The following is a 19,966-nucleotide window of genomic DNA, read 5'->3' as shown; positions in this document are numbered from 1 at the left end:
AGGTGGTCTGGTATTCCCATCTCTTTAACAATTTTGTTAATTTTGACCATGTGATCCACATGGTCAAAGGCTTTGGTGTAGCCAATAAATCAGGAGTAGATGTTTTTTTTTGGAATTTTCTTGAAAACAAAGTCTTTAAAGAGGTAATTAAGTACAGTGAAGCTTAATGGGTAGGACATAACCCATCCTAATGATGTCTGTAAAAGAAGACATTAGGCCATTGATATGCACAGAGGAGAAGACTCTGGAGAGGTCCTTGGACTGTAAAGAGGTCAATCTTAAAGGAAATCAACCCTGAATATTCTTCAGAAGGACAGATTCTGAAGCTGATGGTGCAACAATTTGGCCACTGATGCAGAAAATTGATTCACTGCAAAAGAACCTGATGCTGGAAAGATTGAAGGCAAAAGGAGAAGGGGGCAGCAGAGGATGAGATGATTAGATAGCATCACTGACTCAATGGGCATGAATTTGAGCAAACTCAAGAAGACAGCAGAGGACCCAGGAGCCTGGCGTACTGCAGTCCATGGGGTCACAGAGTCGGACATGACTCAGTGACCGAGCAACAACAAATGCACAAAGAAGAGAACATGTGGAGACCCGAGGAGAAGGTAGCCATGTACATGCTAAAGAGAGAGGCCTCCAAAGACGCCGATTCTGCCTGACATCGAGGTCAAGCTTCTGGCTTCCAGAATTGTGAGAAAATTAATTTCTGTCATTTAAGCTACCCACCTCTGGCAGTTTGTAATGGCAGTTTAAAAAAATATGCTGGAAAGCATGTTTAACTGACAATATTATCTCTCACTCCTATTTGATGTGAGGAATTCAAAGTCTCAGAAAGAAGTAACTCGGTCTTTGTCACGTGTATCTTGCCATGAAGAACACTCACTTTTTAACTAGAGTATGCACATAATCTATTATCCTAACTGGGACATTTTTGAGAGTGCATTTGGTACTATGAATAATTATAGTGAGACAATAGGTGAAAACCAGGCCACACATCTGAAAAATAGTATCTTAAGCTCCCTGGTAAAGCAAGCAAGTCTCTCTTCAGTGGGATTTTCTTGATTTATTCTAGCTGAAATTGAAGATGTTTAATAAGTTATTAACAGGATGTTACCAAGTCATACATTGCCTCTTTTATAAGTATTCACAGAAGAAATTTCTAATTTTACTACCAAGAATAATTGTGTTTCATCTGAGCTTAATTGGGTTGGTTTATCTTTTAGAGACTATGAACTACATGACTGACTGTGTCTCCCTCCTCCAGTTAGGCTGCTGGAAGGCTTAGCCCAAATTTGAATCCTGATTCAAGTGTAAAGATGAGCGTACCGTGCTATTTTCTTGGTCTCATTTCACTTTTCTGTACTCTTCTCCGTTTTCTTATTACCCTTCCACCTTTGCCTTTTTAAATATCTTGTTATACTTTATGTATCCTTGTGAGCTACATTGAATCTTCTCTGGGAATGTGGTTCTATAAATCAATCTGTCACTCAAAAGATGGACTCCTTCTTTGCCACTGTTCCAGACTTTCTTTTGCTATTCAGTGCCAGTTGAAAAATTTGCATCCAGATTCACTCTTATTAGATCATCCTGTTTGTATCCTAGATGTTTATAACTTGTGGGATTCCAAGCCTGTGTGCAGGCATGTGGCGATTCCAAGGTTGGGTAAAAATGTGAAAACACAGGGACCATCTGGAAGAAATTCACATTAGGCTGTGCTACCTGCACGTGTTCTTTAGTTGTGGTAGAGGAAAAGTAATTTTCCTTCTCTACCATAAAAACTACCATTATATGATTTTTTAAAGAAAACATTTTCTAAACTTTAGCAACACTACAGGTTGTCTATAATTATAATGTGACACTTTACTCAAATTACCCTAGAACAAAAGAATACTTCTAAGTTTATTACATTGTACTCTCTGTACCATTACTAAGTATAGAATTTCACATTGGTCTACTCCAAATATGCAATTGTTGAAACATGGGAAAAAGAAGAGCAGTTCACTGGCATGGATTCAGCAGAATTCTTGCTGTGTTATTCTTTCTGGGTATATTTTTTTCCCAGCCATTTAATTGTAACACACCTGCCTTATTTCTCAAAGATACATAAAAATAACGTGTCCTAGTATGCTTTGCTCTGAGTGAGATTAAATGAGCAGCTGAATCTCCAATGGAAGACAAAGGAAGAGAAATAAAACTTGGTATATACTTTGCCTCCATTCAGCAATACCTAAGTTTTGAGATTCTGTTACAGTCAGTGTGTGGGGGAAATATGTGATGCTTATATGCTTGAATATAGAGTACACGCTGAACAAGATGAATAGCAAAGAGGGTGTTTACGACTAAATAAACTATGTGTTTAGGAACTGAATTGCGCCCCTCCTGCAACCTCCAAACCATATGCTGAATCCTTAACCCCTCAACGTGGCTATTTTGGAAATGGGCCTTGAAAGAGACAATTAATGGTAGAGATCATAAGGCCGAAGTCCTAATCCAGTACCACTGATGTCCTTATCAGGAAAGGTCACGTAAGGGTACAGACAGAAATTCAACATCTGCAAGCCAAAGAGGGAAGCCTCAGAAGGAGCCAACCTGCTGACATTTTGACCTTGGACCTCCAGTCTCCACAACTAAGAAATATATTCCTCTTGTTTGAGCCACCCCCTTTGCGGTGTTTTATTATGGCAGCCCAACAGAGGAGATTGAGAACTAATGAAATTATATATATATGAATATATATATATATAATGCTTTTGTCTAATCCTATGCAAGTTATATTATATTTCAACTGTACTACAGACCAAAGAGTTGGGCTTCCCAGGTGGTTCAGTGGTAAAGAATCTGCCTGCAGTACAGGAGATTCAGGTTTGATCCCTGGGTCGGAAAGATGCTCTGGAGGAGGAAATGGCAACCTACTCCAGCGTTCTTGCCTGGAGAACCCCACGGACAGAGGAGCCTGGTGGGCTACAGTCCATGGGGTCACAGAGAGTCGTCCACACCTGAAGCGACTGAGAGCACACAGACAAAAGAGTAGCTGGACTATATGTTTTTTGTTTTTTTTTCAATTGGCTGTGCTGGCGCTTAGTCCTGGAATGCAGGATCTTTGATTATCATTGCAGCGAGCAGAGTCTTCAGTTGCAGCATATAAACTCTTAGCTGTGGCATGCGAAATCTAGTTCCCAGACCAAGGACCAAACCCAGGCCTCCTACACTGGGAGCATGGATTCTCAGCCACTGAACTAGCAAGGAAGTCCCCAGGTTATATGTTCTCATACCCATTCTGTAGACACATACATAAGAAAAGGGTTTAATCTCATACAAGTTAGTTATTGACTGGGAGCTATAATTGTAAGAGAAAAAAATTGAACTCAACTTTGTATATATTCTCATCTTCTAACACTTTCCTTTCCTACTCATTTTGAACATACCTTCAGCAAATACATATGCTTTATATACACAGAATATGATAGCTTTTATGAGGGCCCTTTGTAGTTTTCCAGACTGCTTTTCTATCCAGATGCAACATAAAAGAATTGGCGCCGAAAAGATGTATTAGCTCCTGTGCTGCTCTGATAAAGCAGATTCAAAGTAATGCCAACTACCTGGAGTATCCCAACTGTATAACAGGGCCTCACTTGAAAGACTTCAGAGTATTCTAACAGAATTATAAAGCTTTTTTTTTTAATTCCCATAGATAGATTATAAGTAAAAGATAAATTTTCATCATGGAATTAAGACAGGAAAGTAAAAAAAAAATTGAAAACAGTGTTACAGTAAAAATATCATAAGATTTATATGAACGTACCATATAAATGGTTGCTAATTTACTTCTAGCATTGTAGATAAAATTTTTGCAATTTCAATGCTGTTTTGGATGACCAGCCACTTGCAAAGGATTCAGTAAGCTTTAACAATTTCCAGTATTTAAAAGATGCTTGTGGAGCAGTTTTTAATTGTACTGTAAAAAGATAATTTGGCTCAGATAGCAATAGAAACACCACTTTCTGAGTAGACAGAATTTTCCTGCTCAGTTTTTATATCTTATTTATTTCTGACAGTAGCTTGTCAACAGAGACAGCCTGTTTATACAAGAGTCAGTGTTAGAGGTAACCACGTATACGTTGTCAGGCACATCTGTGTTCAGTGATGTGAAGAAGTATGATTTTTTTTTAAACCAGGAAGGCTATTTTTCTTTGATAATTTGGGGGGTTATATGTATTTGAAAACCATCTGTGTTTTCTGTTTAAGTTTTATAAACAAACTGGAAAGACTGGATCAATTTGAATATAATCCCCATAAGAAATGAGCTTATAAGCCGGATCTTAATGGTAGAATAGGAAGATGTTAAAAGCAGATTGATCTTGAACCTGAATTTTTATTCTCTTTGGCAACAGGTATTTTTAGAATCAAGTGAGAAACCTGGATTTCTTAAGGCATATTACATCGATTATCTGTGTTTCAGGAAAGGGAGATTTAAAAACTAGAAAACAGGAAGCCACATGTGACACCTCCTGACCTCCCAGCCCACATCTAATCCATCAATAAATCTAGCTGGTTTACATTTTCTTTGCCAAGATACCATTATTTTTTTTTGTTTTCTTTCTTTCTTTTTTTTTTTTTTAACCTCTACTACAGTAATAGACATATTGGTCCCCTTATTTCTTCTCCTGTTTTTACCTCAACCTATTACTGGACTGAATCCAGATTAAAATGGAAATCTGTCCATCCCCTAGTAAACCTTTCCAGGGATCCCCAATGTCTTAGGACAAACATTAAAATCCTTAACATAGCTACCTGACCTTGGATGATCTCTCACTTTCCCGCACACAAAACTTCTTCCGCATCTCTGTGATCCAGCCACAAGCAACTTTTTCAGTTCTTGCAATTAACCTTGCCCCCTTCTGGTGAAACCTTACCATATTCAATTCCTGCTCTTAAAACACCATTTACCAGCTTCTTTCTGCTAATTTACTTGAACTCTTCACATCTCCATTCAGTTATTTCCTCAGGGAAGACTTCTACAACCTAACTAGGTCAATTTCTTCCTCTCATGTGCTTTCAAAGAACCTTGCCCTTCTTTGTCATACCACTTTTCAGTGCAGGAGTTTTACTTTTCTATGTATGACTATGTCATGTCTGTTCATCTGCTCCTTATAAAATTCCATGTGGCCTGGAAAATGGCTGTGTTTACACACTTTCCTTTAGCAGGACCTTAGCTTAGTAACTAAAACATAGTTTGTTCTTGGTCATGCCATTAAAAGCTAATAAATTTTATCTTTGTTAAAATTTTTATCTTTGTTCCCTCTTCAGTTCAGTTCAGTTCTGTTCAGTTCAGTCGCTCAGTTCTGTCCGACTCTTTGTGATCCCATGAATCGCAGCATGCCAGGCCTCCCTGTCCATCACCAACTCCTGGAGTTCACTCAGATTCATGTCCTTCGAGTCAGTGATGCCATCCAGCCATCTCATCCTCTGTTGTCCCCTTCTTCTCCTGCCCCCAATCCCTCCCTGCATCAGAGTCTTTTCCAGTAGGTCAACACTTCACATGAGGTGGCTAAAGTACTGGAGTTTCAGGTTTAGCATCAGTCTTTCCAAAGAACACCCAGGGCCGATCTCCTTCAGAATGGACTGGTTGGATCTCCTTGCAGTCCAAGGGACTCTTAAGAGTCTTCTCCAACACCACAGTTCAAAAGCATCAATTCTTCAGTGCTCAGCCTTCTTCACAGTCCAACTCTCACATCTATACATGACTACTGGAAAAACCATAGCCTTGACTAGATGGAACATTGTTGGCAAAGTAATGTCTCTGCTTTTGAATATGTTATCTAGGTTGGTCATAACTTTTCTTCCAAGGAGTAAGCGTCTTTTAATTTCATGGCTGCAATCACCATCTGCAGTGATTTTGGAGCCCCCAAAAATAAAGTCTGACACTGTTTCCACTGTTTCCCCATCTATTTCCCATGAAGTGATGGGACCAGATGCCATGATCTTAGTTTTCTGAATGTTGAGTTTTAAGCCAACTTTTTCACTCTCCTCTTTCACTCTCATCAAGAGGTTTCTTAGTTCCTCTTCACTTTCTGCCTTAAAGGTGATGTCATCTGCATATCTGAGGTTATTGATATTTCTCCCAGCAATCTTGATTCCAGCTTGTGCTTCTTCCAGCCCAGCGTTTCTCATGATGTACTCTGCATAGAAGTTAAATAAGCAGGGTGACAATATACAGCCTTGACGTACTCCTTTTCCTATTGTCACTCAAATTTTTACATAGAGTAGACAGCCATTATTTTTTTTAATTTTGATGTACCAAAGAAATATGGTAAGACTCTATGTCTAGAAAGCATCAGTGGTATGATGTAGTGTGCTACTTAGAAATATCATATGGTATTTAGAAATATGTGTGTTTAAGCATTATTTGTCTTTCTTATTGATTCTCCACTTTGAAGTTTAAATATTCATATAGCAATATTAATTAAAAGATTATTTTGTCAAGACAAGATCAAAGTTTAAATTTTTTCAGCAATATATTATATCTTAACCATTCATGAAACCCCAATGACCAATTCAGCCTAATTTTAATGTTAGCAAATATTACATAGAGATGAGTTGTTTGTTTTTTTAGTGATAGCCTTACCCATCTGGAAATACATACTCGTATAGATGAAAGACCAAAAAATACACTTAATTATATAGAGAATGCTAAAAAGTAAATAAGTTTGAGTTTGCAATGTATATTTTACTTGAGTTATACTTATTTGAACATGATGGAGCCACTGAGATTAGATCACAGTATAATTACTTCTATTGGTTAAAAATGAACAGCACAAAGGAGGTGTTGAACAGATTTAGGTTTGCAGAAAGTAAATCACAGAGGATGAGATGGTTGGATGGCATCACCGACAGATGGCCATCATCATGTCCATCATCAATGGACATGAGTTTGAGTAAAGTCTGGGAGTTGGTGATGGACAGGGAGGCCTGGAGTGCTGCAGTCCATGGAGTCACAGAGTCAGACACGACTGAGTGACTGAACTGAACTGAACTGAAATCACATGGACCAATTCTAGGTTTCACAATTCATTTTGTATAAGCTAGGTGACCTTTGTGGTTGTTTGATTTGTTTTGTTATTGTACACATCTTATACCTTGCTCTCTTGCCTTAAGCCTTCTAAAGGCTTGTGTGTTATTCTTCCCTATGTGTTATTGCCTTTTTTAGAAATTTTTACTTCCTATTTTTAGTTTCTGGCTACTCTGGGTCTTTGTTGCCACTCACAGGCTTTCTCTAGTTGTGGTGAGCAAGGGCTAACCTTTGTTGTGGTGCACAGGCTTCTCACTGCAGTAACTTCTCTTGTTAAAGAGAGCAGACTCTAGAATGTGTGGGCTTGGTAGTTGCGGCATGAGGACTCAGTTACTCTGCGACATGTGGAATTCTCCTTGACCAGGGATTGAATCTGCGTCCCTTGCATCGGCAGGTGAATTCTTAACCAGTGGACCATCAGGGAGGTCCCTTATGTGTTATTTCTATAATTCATTTGTCATAATCATTTCTAAATAACTCACATATTATGTGCTCATTTTGATTATCTGACATGCGGGACACTGTATTTTCACCCCTAATTACAGTGTTCATAAAATAATGTTTTATTCATGGTGGTGGTGGTGGTTTAGTCGCTAAGTTGTGTCCAACTCTTGTGAGTTGGACAGTAGCCTGCCAGGCTCCTCTGTCCATGGGATTCTCCAGGCAAGAATACTGGAGTGGGTTGCCATTTATTGTGGCAAATAGAATAAATTATAGTAGTCCACCTTACTAGAATTTTACAAGGTGTTAAAACTTCCATACAAAACTTCATAATAATCAAAATTCTAATTTGTGTTTGAAATCAGGGCCTGAATTCCACTTGTTTTCATTAGTGAAATACTCATTTCTCCATGTCCAGGGGAAAAAGACATTTTTCTCTTCAATGTAGAGCTCATGCTACTGCATTTAGGAATTCCAGATAATTCAGAGAGTTCATTATAGCAAGCTCACTTTGGGCTGAGTTGGGTTAACTTAATTGTGGCTGTCTTTCCTCATGTTAACAGCAACACTGAAAATAATTTAATACAGTCTGGGCCACTTTACCAATTCAGTGAACTCCAGAGTTCCAGATGAGCTACAGAAAGGAAGCAATATATGATCAGGCAGGGGGGTTGCACTTATTAGCACCAAGTGCTAAGCTGCCACTGGTAGCAAAACCCAGGCTGCATAAACAATCCCTTCTTTCACTCACTTCCAGGCTGTCTGAATGTGCCTGTAGCTTCAATGCATATGTAACAATCTCTTGTGTGACCAAAAGAAAAAACCCATTACTATGAATTCCTAAAGTTAAAAACATTTGATGTCTTTCTGTTTATTAGCATTTGTCTACTCAAGAGGCTGGCACTACTATTATTACTTTATGAATAATCAAAATGGGTTCATTACGACATGATAAATGTTAGTTGTAGAATTCTTAACCTTGGAATTATTAAACATCTATGTGTTAAGAAACCCCCAAGCTGAAAATCCAGAGACTTGAGTTCTTCCTGCTTGGTAAGGGAGAGTAGATCTGAGACAGGCTGGGACCTTGGACTTTGGAATAACTGCATAAATCTACAGTTGGGGGAAATTCTGGACAAAAAGATTTTTTAAAAGACCAGAAAAACCCATCTGCCACTTCTGAAGAGCAGGGAGCAAAAACAGTTTGGGGAGCAAAAGCAGGGTATAGCACATGCTCTCTGCACTCAACACCACCTGAAGGATGGGCAAAACACCTAAGCCACACCTCCGGCCTGACCCTTGAGCATTCCCACACCCTCACCCATTACCAGTTTACCCCCGACTTGGGGAGTGAGCAAAGGAGCCTCTTACTTATTTTTACTCCCTCCTGCGGCTGCAGGAGTTCCAGTAAAGCCTGACCTGAATTTCTTGTCTGGCCTCTAGTCAATTTCTATTGATTGGAAAAGGACAAGAATTCTGGTTGTTGTTAGATCCTTCAACTCTCAGGATTCATTCACTCTTCTCAGATTATTCTCAGTGGTCCCAAAGACCCCTGCATTTCTAAACCTCCCTATTTCCATTAGGCAGATTGAGATCTTTAAAAATATCATAGATGTTGTGCAATATTTTTCTAGGTCTTTAGGCTATTTCTGTTCTGTCTAAGCCTTTGTTTAGATGTTTCTCCTTTGATTTGACCTCCTTTCAGAAAATAATCAATGTATTCAGTTCAGTTCTGTTGCTCAGTCATGTCCAACTCTTTGCGACCCCATGAATCGCAGCACACCAGGCCTCCCTGTCCCTCACCATCTCCTGGAATTCACTCAAACTCATGTCCATCGAGTCGGTGATGCCATCTAGCCATCTCATCCTCTGTAATCCCCTTTTCCTCCTGCCCCCAATCCCTCCCAGCATCAGAGTCTTTTCCAATGAGTCAACTCTTCGGATGAGGTGGTCAAAGTACTGGAGCTTCAGCCTCAGCATCATTCCCTCCAAAGAAATCCCAGGGCTGATCTCCTTCAGAATGGACTGGTTGGATCTCCTTGCAGTCCAAGGGACTCTCAGGAGTCTTCTCCAACACTACAGTTCAAAAGCATCAATTCTTTGTTGCTCAGCTTTCTTCAGAGTCCAACTATTATTTACTTCTAATTGCTCCATTTGTTCTATTAAAGTTACAAATAATGCAACAATCAAGAAATTTAGCTTTCTCCTCATTTTTTTCTACCATCACTATTAGTGATAGTTGTCCCAAAGGTAAAGTTAACTACTAATTTAGTTTGGCAAATGTTGTATCTATAGGTCATTTTTAAAAAAGCACCAATGTCTCCACCTGAAGAACAGAATTGGGTCACCAAGTACATTAGCACATCACAGACAATTATTCTTTCACAAGCCAGAAAAGAAGAGAGCAAGAAGCAATAGAAATGCAAAATCTGCCATGATTAGTTTGTGTTCAGAAAAGGAAAACGTGCTCCTCTGAAGTGATTCGTTTGTGAAACATTAGCTTTAAAATTTCTGCAAATCATGGCAAATTTTGCAGAAGCTCCTTGCAGAAGCTCCTGCTACCTCAAAATAGTCATGGACGTTATGGATTTTACAGTACCTGAGCATTCGCATGGAAAAAAATTTCAAATTTCACAATTGAGTGCCTCCCATGCAGGCACGTGTTTGTCAGAGCCCTGAGTACCTTCCCTACTCAAGGAAAAAGAACCAGAAATTCCTAAATCCCATCCTTGATTCCCTGCTTATTTTAAACTGCTCAAAATTTCAATGAGAATAAATTTAATAAAATAAGCAAATGAAAAAAGTTTATACCCTTAGTAGGTAGATTCCAGATTTGGGAGTTGCACAATATTTTCAGGCATTTGCTTTCTCTTCTACCTAATAAATTTTATGGGTTTATTGTTTGTTATCAGTGAGGAGCATTAGCCTGCTGGAAAAAGTGTCATCCTTTTTTTGCACTTAGAGGAATGAAATGTCCAGTTTAAAAACCTTTTGGATTTCACCCTATTAATAAGACAACTTAAAAAATTGACTGAGATATAGCAAGAACAACTTAAGAATAGCTGAAACTTAGGAAGGTAATACATAAATACCTAAAATCCTCCCCAAAATGAAGCAGAATCCATAGGTACTCCCAACTTAATGGAAAATATGGCCAGAAAATGTAAAAGGAGTGTGTGTGTGTGTGTGTGTGTGTGTATAATACATACACAATATGTAGTTATAGATGATGTAATTTTAATGTAATATATGTTAAATTGCCAGTTACCAAATATAATGGCATTTAACCAAAGTAATAAATAGGAAAGCAGAAGCAAAACTATTAGTTTGAAATAAGGACCAAAATAAGATTTTAAAGGAAAATTTGTGTTTTTTTAATATTTTTATTAACTAATTCAGTGTATAGCAACATAGTAAGAGCTCAGTTAACACAAGAATTGATGAATGATTGAATAAATGAGTGAATGTTTGTGACCTAAGCTAAAGAGATACTTTGTCTAAAATCTTAGGCAGTTCTATGCTTTAAGACCAAAAAGGAAGCACCCACTTATATATTTTTAGAAAATGTATTCTGTTGCTTCTATAGTTCTCTACAATACAAAAACCAAGGGTGTTGATATTTGTAGCATAAGCTCTGTGTGTATTTGTTTTTTTTTTTTTAATTTTTACTTTATTTTACTTTGCAATACTGTATTGGTTTTGCCATACATTGACATGAATCCACCACAGGTGTATACAAACTCCCACTCCTGAATCCCCCTCTCACCTCCCACCCCATATCATCTTTCTGGATCATCCCCATGCAACAGCCCCAAGCAACCTGTATCCTGTATCAAACATAGACTGGCACTTCATTTCTTACATGATAGTATACATGTTGCAATGCCATTCTCCCAAATCATTCCACCCTCTCCATCTCCCTCAGAGTCCAAAAGTCCTTTCTATACATCTGTGTCTCTTTTGCTGTCTCTCATACAGGGTCATCATTACCATCTTTCTAAATTCCATATATATGTGTCAGTATACTGTATTGGTGTTTTTCTTTCTGGCTTACTTCACTCTGTATAATTGGCTCCAGTTTCATCCATCTCATTAGAACTGATTCAAATGTATTCTTTTTAATGGCTGAGTAATACTCCATTGTGTACATGTACCACAGCTTTCTTATCCATTCATCTGCTGATGGACATCTAGGTTGTTTCCATGTCCTGGCTATTATAAACAGTGCTGCAATGAACATTGGGATACATGTGTCTCTTTCAATTCTGGTTTCCTCGGTGTGTATGCTCAGCAGTGGGATTGCTGGGTCATATGGCAGCTCTATTTGCAATTTTTTAAGGAATCTCCACACTGTTTTCCATAGTGGCTGTACTAGTTTGCATTCCCACCAACAGTGTAAGAGGGCTCCCTTTTCTCCACATTCTCTCCAGCATTTATTGCTTGTAGACTTTTGGATTGCAGCCATTCTGACTGGTGAGGTACCTCATTATGGTCTTGATTTGCATTTCTCTGATAATGAGTGATGTTGAGCATCTTTTCATGTGTTTCTTAGCCATCTGTATGTCTTCTTTGGAGAAATGCCTATTTAGTTCTTTGGCCCATTTTTTGATTGGGTTGTTTATTTTTCTGGAGTTGAGCTGCAGGAGTTGCTTGTATATTTTTGAGATTAGTTGTTTGTCATTTGCTTCATTCACTATTGTTTTCTCCCATTCAGAAGACTGTCTTTTCACCTTGCTTATAGTTTCCTTTGTTGTGCAGAAGGTTTTAATTTTAATTAGATCCCATTTGTTTATTTCTGCTTTAATTTCCAGTATTCTGAGAGGTGGATCATAGAGGATCCTGCTGTGACTTATGTCAGAGAGTGTTTTGCCTATGTTCTCCTCTAGGAGTTTTATAGTTTCTGGTCTTAGGTTTAGATCTTTAACCCATTTTGAGTTTATTTTTGTGTGTGGTGTTGGAAAGTGATCTAGTTTCATTCTTTTACAAGTGGTTGACCAGTTTTCCCAGCACCACTTGTTAAAGAGATTGTCTTTACTCCATTGTATATTCTTGCCTCCTTTGTCAAAGATAAGGTGTCCATAGGTGTGTGGATTTATCTCTGGGCTTTCTATTTTGTTCCATTGATTTTTATTTCTGTCTTTGTGCCAGTACCATACTGTCTTAATGACTGTGGCTTTGTAGTAGAGGCTGAGGTCAGGCAAGTTGATTGCTCCAGTCCCATTCTTCTTTCTCAAGATTGCTTTCGCTATTTGAGGTTTTTTGTATTTCCATACAAATCTTGAAATTATTTGTTCTAGTTCTGTGAAAAATACTGCTGGTAGCTTGATAGGGATTGCATTGAATCTGTAGATTGCTTTCGGTAGAATACTCATTTTCACTATATTGATTCTTCCATTCCATGAACATGGTATATTTCTCCATTTATTTGTGTCCTCTTTGATTTCTTTCACAAGTGTTTTATAGTTTTTGATAGGTCTTTAGTTTCTTTAGGTAGGTATGTTCCTAAGTATTTTATTCTTTTTGTTGCAATGGTGAATGGAATTGTTTCCTTAATTTATTTTTCTACTTTCTCATTATTAGTGTATAGGAATGGAAGGGATTTCTGAGTGTTGATTTTATATCCTGCAACTTTACTGTATTCATTGATTAGCTCTAGTAATTTTCTGGTGGAGTCTTTATGATTTTCTGTGTGGAGGATCATGTCATCTGCAAACAGTGCGAGTTTTACTTCTTGTTTTCCAATTTGGATTCCTTTTATTTCTTTCTCTGCTCTGATTGCTGTGGCCAAAACTTCCAGAACTATATTGAATGGTAGCGGTGAAAGTGGGCACCCTTGTCTTGTTCCTGACTTTAGGGGAAATGCTTTCAATTTTTCACCATTGAGGAAAATGTTTGCTGTGGGTTTGTCATATATAGCTTTTATTATGTTGAGGTATGTTTCTTCTATTCCCGCTTTCTGAAGAGTTTTTATCATAAATGGATGTTGAATTTTGTCAAAGGCCTTCTCTGCATCTATTGAGATAATCATATGGCTTTTATTTTTCAATTTGTTAATGTGGTGAATTACATTGATTGATTTGTGGGTATTGAAGAATCCTTGCATCCCTGGGATAAAGCCCACTTGGTCATGGTGTATGATGTTTTTAATGTGTTGTTGGATTCTGATTGCTAGAATTTTGTTGAGGATTTTTGCCTCTATGTTCATCAGTGATATTGGCCTGTAGTTTTCTTTTTTTGTGGCATCTTTGTCAGGTTTTGGTATTAGGGTGATGGTGGCCTCATAGAATGAGTTTGGAAGTTTACCCTCCTCTGCAATTTTCTGGGAGAGTTTCAGTAGGATAGGTGTTAGCTCTTCTCAAAATTTTTGGTAGAATTCAGCTGTGAAGCCGTCTGGACCTGGGCTTTTGTTTGCAGGAAGATTTCTGATTACCGTTTCAATTTCCATGCTTGTGATGGGTCTGTTAAGATTTTCTATTTCTTCCTGGTTCAGTTTTGGGATATTGTACTTTTCTAAGAATTTGTCCATTTCTTCCGCGTTGTCCATTTTATTGGCATATAATTGCTGATAGTAGTCTCTTATGATCCTTTGTATTTCTGTGTTGTCTGTTGTGATCTCTCCATTTTCATTTCTAATTTTATTGATTTGATTTTTCTCTCTTTGTTTCTTGATGAGTCTAGCTAATGGTTTGTCAATTTTATTTATCCTTTCAAAGAACCAGCTTTTGGCTTTGTTGATTTTTGCTATGGTCTCTTTTGTTTCTTTTGCATTTATTTCTGCCCTAATTTTTAAGATTTCTTTCCTTCTACTAACTCTGGGGTTAGTAGAGTTCTTCCTTTTCTAGTTGCTTTAGGTGTAGAGTTAGGTTATTTATTTGACTTTTTTCTTGTTTCTTGAGGTATGCCTCTATTGCTATGAACTTTCCTCTAAGCACTGATTTTATAGTGTCCCACAGGTTTTGGGTTGTTGTGTTTTCATTTTCATTCGTTTCTATGCATAATTTGATTTCTTTTTTTTATTTCTTCTGTGATTTGTTGGTGATTCAGAAGCGTGTTGTTCTGCCTCCATATGTTCGGATTTTTAAGTTTTTCTCCTGTAATTGAGATCTAATCTTAATGCATTATGGTCAGAAAAGATGCTTGGAATGATTTCAATTTTTTTGAATTTATCAAGGTTAGATTTATGGCCCAGGATGTGATCTATCCTCGAAAAGGTTCCGTGAGCACTTGAGAAAAAGGTGAAATTCATTGTTTTGGGAAGAAATGTCCTATAGATATCAATTAGGTCTAACTGGTCTATTGTATCATTTAAAGTTTGCATTTCTTTGTTATTTTTCTGTTTAGTTGATCTGTCCATAGGTGTGAGTGGGGTATTAAAGTCTCCCACTATTATTGTGTTATTGTTAATTTCCCCTTTCATGCTTGTTAGCATTTGTCTTACATATTGCAGTGCTCCTATGTTGGGTGCATACATATTCATAATTGTTATATCTTCTTCTTCGATTGATCCTTTGATCATTATGTAGTGGCCTTCTTTGTCTCTTTTCACAGCCTTTGTTTTAAAGTCTATTTTATCGGAGATGAGTATTGCTACTCCTGCTTTCTTTTGGTCTCTATTTGCGTGGAATATCTTTTTCCAGCCCTTCACTTTCAGTCTGTATGTGTCCGTTGTTTTGACGTGGGTCTCTTGTAGGCAGCATATATAGGGATCTTGTTTTTGTATCCATTCAGCCAGTCTTTGCCTTTTGGCTGGGGCATTCAACCTATTTACGTTTAAGGTAATTATTGATAAGTGTGATCCCATTGCCATTTACTTTACTGTTTGGAGTTCAGGTTTATATGCCTTTTTTGTGTTTCCTGTCTAGAGAATATCCTTTAGTATTTGTTGGAGAGCTGGTTTGGTGGTGCTGAATTCTCTCAGCTTTTGCTTGTCTGTAAAGCTTTTGATTTCTCCTTCGTATTTGAATGAGATCCTTGCTGGGTACAGTAATCTGGGCTGTAGGTTATTGTCTTTCATCACTTTAAGTATGTCTTGCCATTCCCTCCTGGCCTGAAGAGTTTCTATTGAAAGATCAGCTGTTATCCTTATGGGAATCCCCTTGTGTGTTATTTGTTGTTTTTCCCTTGCTGCTTTTAATATCTGTTCTTTGTGTTTGATCTTTGTTAATTTGATTAATATATGTCTTGGGGGTGTTTTGCCTTGGGTTTATCCTGTTTGGAACTCTCTGGGTTTCTTGGACTTGGGCGATTATTTCCTTCCCCATTTTAGGGAAATTTTCAACTATTATCTCCTCAAGAATTTTCTCATGGTCTTTCTTTCTGTCTTCTTCTTCTGGGACTCCTATAATTCGAATGTTGGAGCGTTTCATGTTGTCCTGGAGGTCTCTGAGGTTGTCCTCATTTCTTTTAATTCATTTTTCTTTTTTCCTCTCTGATTCATTTATTTCTACCATTCTATCTTCTATTTCACTAATCCTATCTTCTGCCTCCGTTATTCTACTATTTGTTGCCTCCAGAGTGTTTCTGATCTCATTTATTGCATTATTCATTATATATTGACTCTTTTTTTATTTCTTCTAGGTCCTTGTTAAACCTTACTTGCATCTTCTCAGTCCTTGTCTCCAGGCTATTTTCTGTGATTCCATTTTGATTTCAAGATTTTGGATCATTTTCACTATCAATATTTGGAATTCTTTCTCAGGTAGATTCCCTATCTCCTCCTCTTTGGTTTGGTTTGGTAGGCATTTCTCCTGTTCCTTTACCTGCTGGGTATTTCTCTGTCTCTTCATCTTGGTTATATTGCTGCGTTTGGGGTGGCCTTTCTGTATTCTGGTAATTTGTGGAGTTCTCTTTATTATGGAGTTTCCTCACTGTGAGTGGGGTTGTAGCAGTGGCTTGTCAAGGTTTCTTGGTTAGGGAGGCTTGTGTTGGAGTTCTGGTGGGTGGAGCTGGATTTCTTCTCTCTGGAGTGCTATGAATTGTCTAGTAATTAGTTGTAAGACTTCAATGGTTTTGGAGTAGTTTTGAGCTGCCTGTATATTGAAGCTCAGGGGTGTGTTCCTGTGTTACTGGAGAATTTGTGTGGTATGTCTTACTCTGGAACTTGGTGGCCCTTGGGTGGTGCTTGGTTTCAGTGTAGGTATGGAGGCATTTGATGAGCTCCTATTGATTAATGTTCCCTGGATTCAGGATTCCTCTGATGTTCTTAGGATTTGGTCTTAAGCCTCCTGTTTCTGGTTTTCAGTTTTATTTTTACCCTAGCCTCAGGACTTCTCCATCTATACAGCACTGATGATAAAGCATCTAGGTTAAAGATGAAAGGTTTCTCCACATTGAGGGTCACCCATAGAGGTTCACTGAGTTACGCGGAGAAGAGAAGAGGGAGGGGGTAGTTAGAGGTGACTGGAATGAGATGAGGTGGGATCAAAAGAGGAGAGAGCAAGCTAGCCAGTAATCACGTCCTTATGTACGCTCCACAGTCTGGACCACTCAGAGGTGTTCACGGAGTTATACAGGGAAGAGGAGAGGGAGGAAGTAGACAGAGGTGGCCAGGAGGATAAAAGAGGGAAATGAAAGGGAGAGAGAGAGATCCGGCCAGTAACCTGTTCCCTGAGTGTTCTCCACTGTCTGGAACACACAGAGATTCACAGGGTTGGGTAGAGAAGAGAAGGGGGAGGGAGGAGACAAAGGACACCTGGTGGAGAAAAAGGCGAGCCCGAAGGAGGGGAGAGTGGTCAAGCCAGTAATCTCGCTCTCAGGTAAAATCGGGTACTGAAGATTGGGTTTTTACATGTACAAAATTGACAACAAATACCAAAAAGCAAAGATTAAAAATCTGGAGTAGAGACTGGATTTTCAAAAATACAATATTAAAGAAAAGAAGAAGAAGAGGAAAAAAAGAAAGAAAAAACAAACAAACAAACAAAACAAAACAAAAAAGCCACAAGAATTATTAAAAATAATAATTAGAGAAATAGAGTACTTAAAAATTTAAGAAAGTTAAAAAAAGGAGGAAAACAAAAAAAGAAGAAAAAACAATCATGCAACCCCATCAACTCAAAAAAAAAAAAATGATTGTGTAAGTAGTAAAGGTATATCTGGCCCTTTCTCTGGTGTTGTGGATTGTGTGGGGTCACTTCCAAGGCAGTTCCCTCTGTTTAACTTCCTCTGTTTGCTGGTCTCTTCAGTTTCTGATTTCCATCTTGACACAGGGAGGGCAGTGGTGGACACACTAGGTTCACTATTCAGTCGCCCTGTGGGGAGGGAGGGATGCTGCAAATAAATATTACTGGTGTGTGCTTGCAGTGACTCATCTACTCTGGGCTTGCCCCTGCTCTCGGTGCACACTGCTCAGGCTCTACGTAGCTCCGCCGGGGAACGTCTGAGGCCGGCCCTAGGCTTCATGCACCTCCCCAGTCTAAGCTGCTCAGGTTCGGCGCTCAGGAAGCCCTCAGAGGCGCAGATTTGGTTGGGCCTGCGTTTTGTGCCCTTCCCAGGTCCGAGTAGCTTAGGAGTTTGGCGAGCGCAATCGCTGCGACTATGGCCTTTCCCTGTTGCTCAGTTTTCTGAGTGTACTGCTGGCATTCTTTCTCAGGCGGATGATGACTGTCCAGAACCCCCAGAAGTCTTAGTTAACAAAGAAGCCTGCTTGCATTTTGGTAGGTAATTCTCTCTTAGGCTGAAATTGCCCCCTTCCAGCCCTTAAGGATCTGGCTGTCTGTCGCCAGAGGGGGATGGTCTGCAGCCGGCTATTTCCAATCCATCCTTTGTTCTGTGCAGGGTCCCGGTGGTGTCTAATGTTTGAGCGTTTCGCGTGGTAGCTATCCCACAGTCTGGTTTGCTAGCCCAAGTTAGTTCACCCTGTCCATGCGCAGGGCGTTCCAGCCCAATTCTCAAAAAAGCACTGCAGCCCACGCCTCCCATGGCCCAATTCTTAAAAAGCACTGCCGTCTGTGCCTCCCGCTCCTCCCTGCCCAGGCCCCACTTGCTAGTGGCAGATGCAGGTGTCTGCGCTGCTTTTCCGCTGGGGGAGTTACTGTTGGGCTCGTAATCTGTTGGTTTTAATTATTTATTTATTTTTCCTTCCTGTTATGTTGCCCTCTGTGCTTCCAAAGCTCGCCACAGACCTGGCTGCGAGAGTGTTTCCTGGTGTTTGGAAACCTCTCTTTTCAAGAGTCTCTTCCCGGGACAGGATTCCCTTCCCGGGACGGAGCTCCCTCCCTCCCTCCTTTGTCTCTTTTTTCATCTTATTATATTTTTTCCTACCTGTTTTTGAAGCCAATGATCTGCTTTGCTGGGTGCCTGATGTCCTCTGCCAGCATTCAGAAGTTGTTTTGTGAAATTTACTCAGCGTTGAAATGTTCTTTTGATGAATTTTTGAGGGAGAAAGTGGTCTCCCCGTCCTATTCCTCCGCCATTTTAGGACAGCCCCACTCTGTGTGTATTTGTTAACTATATAAGAAGAGTAAGAAGAAGTGAAGTAGAAAGTAGTAAAGATCACAGTGAGATCATGAAGGTAGATGCTAGGAAGTTACCAATTTGACTTTAAGCTCCTTAAATTCAGTGTTTGCTGGGTGTTAGGCGGGCATCCCTGGTAGCTCACACAGTAAAGAATCCACCCGCAATGCAGGACACCTGGGTTCAATCCCTGGGTTAGGAAGATCCCCTGGAGAGGTGCATAGCAACCCACTTCAGTACTCTTGCCTGGAGAATCCCCATGGACAGAGGAGCCTGGAGGGCTACAGTCGATGGGGTCGCAGAGTCAGACACGACTGAGCGACTAAGCACACACACACAGTTGTTAGGCAAGGCTTCTACTGCTTATTTCTCCCAGAATGTGCCACAGTTTCCCTTCATAACACCCATGACAACTGGTGATCAGAGTTAGTTAAATCAAAGTAAGATCAAACCAAAACAAGTTAACAATTCAGCTTGTTATGGTAAGAACATTCTCTTCTATGAAAATCTGATTACACACTCTAGCCCTTCCTTTTTTAAGGCACAAAACTACTCACAAAACTAAGTTTCTCAGAGAAGTTCCTTTCTGAGCTTTATAAAATCTATATTGTCAGTTGATCATCTTCATGCGCAGATGAAGTGGGATGGTGGCTGGTTGGAAGTATTGACTCTAAAGCCAGATTGCCTGCGGTCAAGTTCCTGTGAGGATTAAATGAGTGAATAGCTGGAGGCATGTAGAGAAATGCACCACACTCAGGAAATATGCAATAAATGGTAGAGTTTATCATCGTTATATTAATTCAGTCTTCATGCACAGTATTTGCTGATTAGGTATATATGTCACTTTAGATTCTGGTGGTACTCTTACTTTAAAGAGTACTTTTATTAATATATGTATTGTTGCATTTTGAAATCTGGAGTGCATGTGACTAGATCAGGGCATCTGGTCCCATTACTTCATGGCAAATAGATGGGGAAATAGTGGAAACAGTGACT

Source organism: Ovis canadensis, chromosome 19, assembly GCF_042477335.2.
Source record: "Ovis canadensis isolate MfBH-ARS-UI-01 breed Bighorn chromosome 19, ARS-UI_OviCan_v2, whole genome shotgun sequence".
In the NCBI taxonomy this organism is placed as follows: domain Eukaryota; kingdom Metazoa; phylum Chordata; class Mammalia; order Artiodactyla; family Bovidae; genus Ovis; species Ovis canadensis.
Note: the sequence above shows the minus strand (reverse complement) of the source record.